This window comes from Peromyscus maniculatus, chromosome 10 (genome assembly GCF_049852395.1).
Source record: "Peromyscus maniculatus bairdii isolate BWxNUB_F1_BW_parent chromosome 10, HU_Pman_BW_mat_3.1, whole genome shotgun sequence".
Classification (NCBI taxonomy): Eukaryota; Metazoa; Chordata; class Mammalia; order Rodentia; family Cricetidae; genus Peromyscus; species Peromyscus maniculatus.
Window position 1 is genome coordinate 24502877 of NC_134861.1, and position 6585 is coordinate 24509461.

Genomic DNA, 6585 nt, shown 5'->3' on the forward strand with positions numbered 1-6585 from the left:
TTCAAAGCCAGCTTGGTCTACATAGCAAAATCCAGGGCAGCCAGGGATACGTGGTGATGTATATGCTTAAACAAAGACAAAAATATAATACATTATTATATAAAACAAAAAATAATATATTTGGGCATCACAGTGTGAACTTCTTCATGATCAACCTGACTGGATTAAGAATCACCTAGGAGACACACCTTTGGACATGCCTGCAAGAGTGTGTCCAAAGAGGATTAATTGAGGAGGAAGATCTGTTGTGGAATATTATTCTAAGATGTGTTACTTTTGTTTATGTTGCATTTGTTTAGCTCTGTGAAGCTGTGTCACTGTGCCTGTCTAAAACACCTGATGGTCTAATAAAGAACTGGCCAGTAGCAAGGCAGGAGAAGGACAGGAGGGGCTGGCATGCAGAGAGACTAAATAGAGGGAGAAATTCGGGAGAAAGAGATCTAGTAGCCAGAGAAGGAGAACTCTAGGGGCCACCCACCCAGCTACACAGTAAGCCACAGAGCAAGAGTAAGATTTACAGAAGTAAGGGAATGGGAAAAGCCCACAGGCCAAAAAAAAAAAAAGTAGATGGGATAAGTCAAGAAAAGCTGTCTAGAAACTAAGCCAAGCTAACGCTGGGCATTCACAAGTAATAATATGCCTCTATATGTGAATTTATTTGGGGGCTAGGTGGTGGGCCCCCCCCAAAAAGAGTGAAAAACAAACAACAACCATTTGGTACCCAACATGGGTTGTATTTCCACATAGGGCTTAGGAAAGCTAAACAATGAAAAAGGGATACGGCTCCTTCAGGAGTTTCAGCCAGACAATTTCTGCCAGTCAGTGAGCCCTTGAGCAGCTAGTATGCTAAATAGGAACAAAACAAACAAACAAACAAACAAAAACCTAAGTAAAATGCCTGCCACAAAGCAAGCATCGACATTCTAGAGCCCTAGAAAAGTTGAATGCAGTTCCTGGTCAGACAAACCTCCAACCAGCCTCCAGTTTCATATTTGGCTTTCAAGACCCGAGAAGCAGATGGAGCGGGCTGAGAGCTGCATGTGGAGAATTCAGGTGTAGGTAAACAGTTTAAAGTTTGTTCATGAGGGCAAAAAAGACTAGAGACACACAACAAGAGTGGTCCAGATGAAAAAAACCTCTAAATGGGCTGGAGAGATGGCTCAGAGGTTAAGACCACTGACTCTTCTTCCAGAGGTCCTGAGTTCAATTCCCAGCAACCACATGGTGGCTCACAACCACCTGTAATGAGATCTGGTGCCCTCTTCTGGCCTGCAGACATACACACTGTATACATAATAACTAAATCTTTAAAAAAAAAAAAAAAAAACCTCTAAGTAGGTTACAATATGTTTAACAATATGCATAGACTTAAGAAAAGGATAAGGATATAGTCATAAAAAATGAATAGTTTACAAAATAAAATCTTTAAAGAGACAATAAAAGAAAAAAGCCATGTAAGATGGGAAATACACAGGTAGTCTGGATCCTATATGGGCTGATTTTGAATTTTTTGACTCGAGAAGCAAAAGACAACCAGTAGGACATGTGAGATTGTGAACTGGACTGCTAAACTGAACCAATCTAGATATTTTAAAAATGTCTTAACTTTAAAAAAGAAGTAAAAAAAAATTGTCAAATGGAAATAAAAAATGCTTTGGAGTTTTGTTCCTACAAGAGATGAGAAGTTATGTATTCCTTTAGGGTTAATACAGATCAGGTTGGATCAGGTGAGACCTCCTGAAACTTGACAGGTGATATCTATCAGCAAAGGTTGGTAGATCCTGCTGGTCTTACCAGGACTTGGTCATTATCTCAAAATTTTCTCGCTGGGACCCTAAAGATACTTCGGTCCATAGACAGCAGGAAGAAGTATGCAGAAAACTACACCCACATTCTCACGAGTTGGGGGTTATGGGTTGTTTTTGGTTATTTGATGGGCTAGGGGTGTTTGTTATCATTTAGGGGAATATAGTATATTGATACAAATTTAAGGTAATTTTTATTATACTGTATATATGTTTCTACTCTTGTTTAAAGGATTTTTGTATATTGGTTAAAAATTTATTTTTGTTACAACATATTATATATATGTTTCTATTTTTGTTTGAAGTATTATGCTTATGAAGTTCATTTGAAAATGTAGCATGCATGAAGTTCTAGTTTTTGAAAGCTATTATTATAAACTATATAGGATAATCAAGAAACATAGGTCAATAATTAGTCATTTAGATATGTTAGATAAGTTTTCTAGGTTAAATAGATTATTTTGATAATGGTCTTCAAATACTTCAAAGATCTATAGAATATGGCATTTAAAATGTTTTATTAACTTAAAGTTTTTCATGACAATGAGACACATCTGCTCCTGGCAGCACCAATTTACTTTAGAGAAGATGATGGGCATTGAAGATACTCCTTTTGGAGTTTGCTTTCATTGTAGCAAGGTTAGCCACTGGGCAAAGAAACTGCTCTTGCCTTTGACTGCTGACAATGTGTAACACAGACTGAACATGCAGGATACAGCAAAAATGACTGTTGAACTTTACCAAAACAAGACAGGACAGTCCTTCAGAATAAACTAACCAGTTTATTTCAAAGATGTGTTGACCTCAGAATGGAAACCAGGATATGTCTTACATTGGGAAAGGGGTTTTGCTTTTGTTTCTGCAGGAGAAGAAAAGCTATGGATACCAACAAAATTAATAAAAATTTGATATGAACAGGAGAAACCCCTTGATGAGAAGAAGAAAAAGCTCATCCACTGATGTGACATCTCTATAAGTTGTAAGAAAAATTTAACAAACAAGGGTTGGGGCAGGGTTGTTTTCTATCTTTACAGAATAATAGAAATACCCATCTTCTAGCAGTCATAAGGCATTGGATACCTAGACATACGACGGAAGGAAAAGCACCTATTGATACCAATATACTCCACAGGGTAATTTCTCAGTGCCTAACATCTATATCTCTTTAACTCTAGAATAGTTGTGGTCCTGATTCTATTATAAATCAAGCTGGCTTTGGAGTTGGAATGTGGCTCTCTCCATCTCTAAAACCAAGCATGTTGATAAAAGAAAAAGGTTAAGAGATTCTGTCTCCTATCAGAAGAACCACCTGGTGTGGGGCAGAAGAAAACTAATAATTTAGGGACCATTGTCATCCAGACTCTATTTCTTTCTATGCTTTTCCTCACCTTTGAAGAATTCCTTATCTATCCAATATAAATCCAAAACTTTCCATCTTGATATTGAAAATGTCCAAGTTTTTCCACAGCAAAAAATAAGTCTTTTCCAATAGCAATCTCTGAAGTCTCCAGAAGGAAGATGGGGCCCCCTAACAATGAATCTGTCCAGTCCAGAATGATGCCATGGTATTCATGAACAACTCACTGATCAACCTTGGACTGAAAACTCTCCAAGATAGTCCCACAATAAGATGGTCCATCATACTACACTTCTAGCCAGAATCTCAGACAACCTTACCCATTACTCTGAGATTGGCTGAAGAATCTACAGTTAGTCCAACTGAGACCTAACTATCTGAGCTTTCTTACAGGACTCCACAGAGATACCATCACCCCCTGAACATCAGGAAGCAATTCTAAAAAAATGATGCCCCCTTTTCCCAAAGGTTTCATGTTTCTCAGGGTTATGGATAATGGTTATAGAGTTGGGGGTGGAAGAAAATATTGGACTCAGTATTCTCCTTAAGAAAAGAAAAAGGGGAATGGATAGGTATAGGATATTAAGGTAGATTATTATATACACTAATAAACTAATAAAATATCAGATTTAGATAAATTGCACTGTTATGGATTCTTGTAGATTGATACAAATATAAACTATTTTTATATTCTTATTTAAGATAATTTGTATATTTATACAAATACAGAACTGTATTTGTTGTAACAAACACATTTCTACTCTTATTTGAATTGTTTGTACATTGATACAAATGTAAAATTATATTTGTCATACTGTATGTATATTCTGCCTCTGTTTAGGATATTTTGTATATTGATACATATTTAGGATTATTGTCATATTGCACATTGCACTATACATTCCTACCTTTAGCTATTTTGTGTATTGTCACAATTTTAAGGTCATTGTCCTTCTACTGTACTTTTGCTTACAGACTGTTTACCTTATTTACATAAAGCCTTAGTCCTTAGGTTATTTAGGTAGATAAGACTTACAGATTTATAGTCACCTATGCTTGTCATCTCTATAGTTATGTTAGGTTGTCCAGATTTACAGATGGACAGGTAATCTTCAAATACTTTATAGACCTAGAGAATATGGCATTTAAATAACTTTGAATTCTGTTGACATGAGACATGATTGCTTCTGGCAGCACTGATTTGATCCGGAGAGAATGTTGGGCTTCTAAGACATTTCTGTTTGCAAGTTTGTCTTCTTGGCAAAAAAATTGGCTTGCTGGGCAAAGAACTGCCCTTGCCTCTACTGTTGACAGTATGAATACTGTCCCTTTGGAATGAGCAAGATACAAGAATAAGCGACTACTGAACTCTGCCAAGACTGGGTAAGATAGTTTTTCAAAATACCTGCTTCTGAAAATGATCTGCAGATACTCTAGTCCTGCAGCCAATTTGAATACACCAACAATGCTGAGAAACTTTAGGTGACTGTCCAGGCTGCCAGCTGTCTCTGTCTACTCTCAAAAGACTCCTGAAAGTTGCTTGTGTCCTTTCTCAGGAACTTCTCCCATTTCTCAGGTATTATTATATTCCTTCTCAGGTCTTTGATGGGATTGAAGACTAACAATTACAATTACAATCTTCTCATATCTTAGGTAGATCATATTAAATATTAGATTCAGGTTCTTCAGGATAGGACATCTTTTGGAATGATCTCTGTAACATGCCATTTACCTATGCTCTAGACTTCTCTGGATGTTAGTATGTGTCTCCTGTTTGATATTGCTCTTATTGGTTGTAGATCTGTTTGTTTATGTCATTACCCTTTATTTCTCCTTGATAATTATTCCTATTGCATATAGTTTTGTGTTAGGTTAGAACTTTCTTCCTTAGACAAAAGGGGGAGATGTAGGGGTGGGTGTCTGTGCTTCACCCTTGAAGCATCACCCCTAGTAGGCAGTAGGTAACTGCTAGGTACCTGTCCTTACCTGGGGAGTGGCTGAGACAGAGACCCCTTAAGAACTGAAATACATACGTGCTCGCTTTCTTGGCTACCTCATGATCCTGGATGCTGGATGTTGGGCTGCAGACCAAGTCAGAGTTCTCCAGAGAACCAAATTGGACTGTGCCCCACCTCTCCTGGATCCTGTAACCAACTTGTTTGCTTATTGTAACTTAACTCAAAATAACCCCCTTTTGACTTTCAGATAAACTACATGGAATTGCCACTATATTCCTGTTTCACAGAAGAAACTGCCAGACATTCTGCAGGACACAGAGGAAAGCAACTGATGAGCATTGCCACAATAAGGCAGTACAGTCCAAAATTCTTTCTTCATAAAAAAGTCTGCTAGATAACCTAGGCCTGTAGTCTAAAGATGGATGCCCCAATGTTACAGAGGAACTTTGGATGATTGTCCAGGCAGCCAGATTTCTTTGTTGTTAGATAATATTACATCCTTCTGGGTCTTTGATGGAGTTGAAGACTAAATAATTATAATTGCAATTTTCTTAGTTATGATAGATAATAAATTAGATATAAAACTTTAGATTCACTAAGATAGAATAGATAATGCATTATTTTCTCTAAATATGCTAACTATAAGTGGGCAGAATATTATGAATGTAATCCTTACCTGATAATTGTTATTGTATATAATCTTACTATGTTTAAATTAAAACCCTTCTATTTTTTTATTTAGACAAAAAGAGGGAAATGTTGTGGCATATTTTTTAAGGTGTGTTACTTTTGTTTATGTTGCATTTGTTTAACTCTGTGAAGCTATATTACTGTACCTGTCTAAAATACTTGATGGTCTAATAAAGAACTGGCCAGTAGCGAGGTAGGAGAGAGGATAGGTGGGACTGGCAGACAGAGAAAATATATAGAGGGAGAAATTTGGGAGAAAGAGATTTAGTAGCCAGAGAAGAAGGACTCCAGGAGCCACCCACCCAGCCATGCAGCAAGCCACAGAGTAAGAGTAAGATTTACAGAAGTAAGAGAATGGGAAAAGCCCACAGGCAAAAAAAATAAAAATAAAAAAATAAAAAATAAAAAAATAAAAAAGTTAGATGGGATAAGTCAAGAAAAGCTGTCTAGAAACTAAGCCAAGCTAAGTAATAATAAGCCTCTGTGTGTGGATTTATTTGGAAGCTGAGTGGTGGGCCCCCCCCAGAAAAGATTGAAAAGTGAACAACAAGACCCGTCCTGAACGTGCATGGATGTGAGTGAATGTGAGTGAATGTGCGTGGCCCGATCCTGTGGGCTGAGACCTTTGAATAGAATGGGAAAGTGAGCTGAGGGCCAGCGTTCATCGCTCTCTGCTGCCTTCTGTGCACACAATGTGACCAGTGCTTCACTCTCCTGGTGGCACAAGCAGAGCTGCTCTCACTGCCGTAATTTCCCGTTGTGGTGGACTAGACTG

The 6585-nt window shown here is 37.5% G+C and overlaps 1 long non-coding RNA gene across 2 annotated transcripts in view; it reads left to right on the forward strand.

Moving 5' to 3' along the window:
* The window catches only part of LOC121832551 (uncharacterized), a 35911-nt gene extending 29579 nt beyond the window's left edge, over positions 1-6332 (forward strand). For both annotated transcript variants that reach the window (XR_013042836.1, XR_006076168.2), the window contains 3 exons: positions 134-2784; positions 4357-4545; positions 5368-6332. This is a non-coding gene — a long non-coding RNA (uncharacterized LOC121832551). The remainder of the gene's footprint in view (positions 1-133; positions 2785-4356; positions 4546-5367) is intronic.
* The last annotated feature ends 253 nt before the right edge of the window (positions 6333-6585 follow it).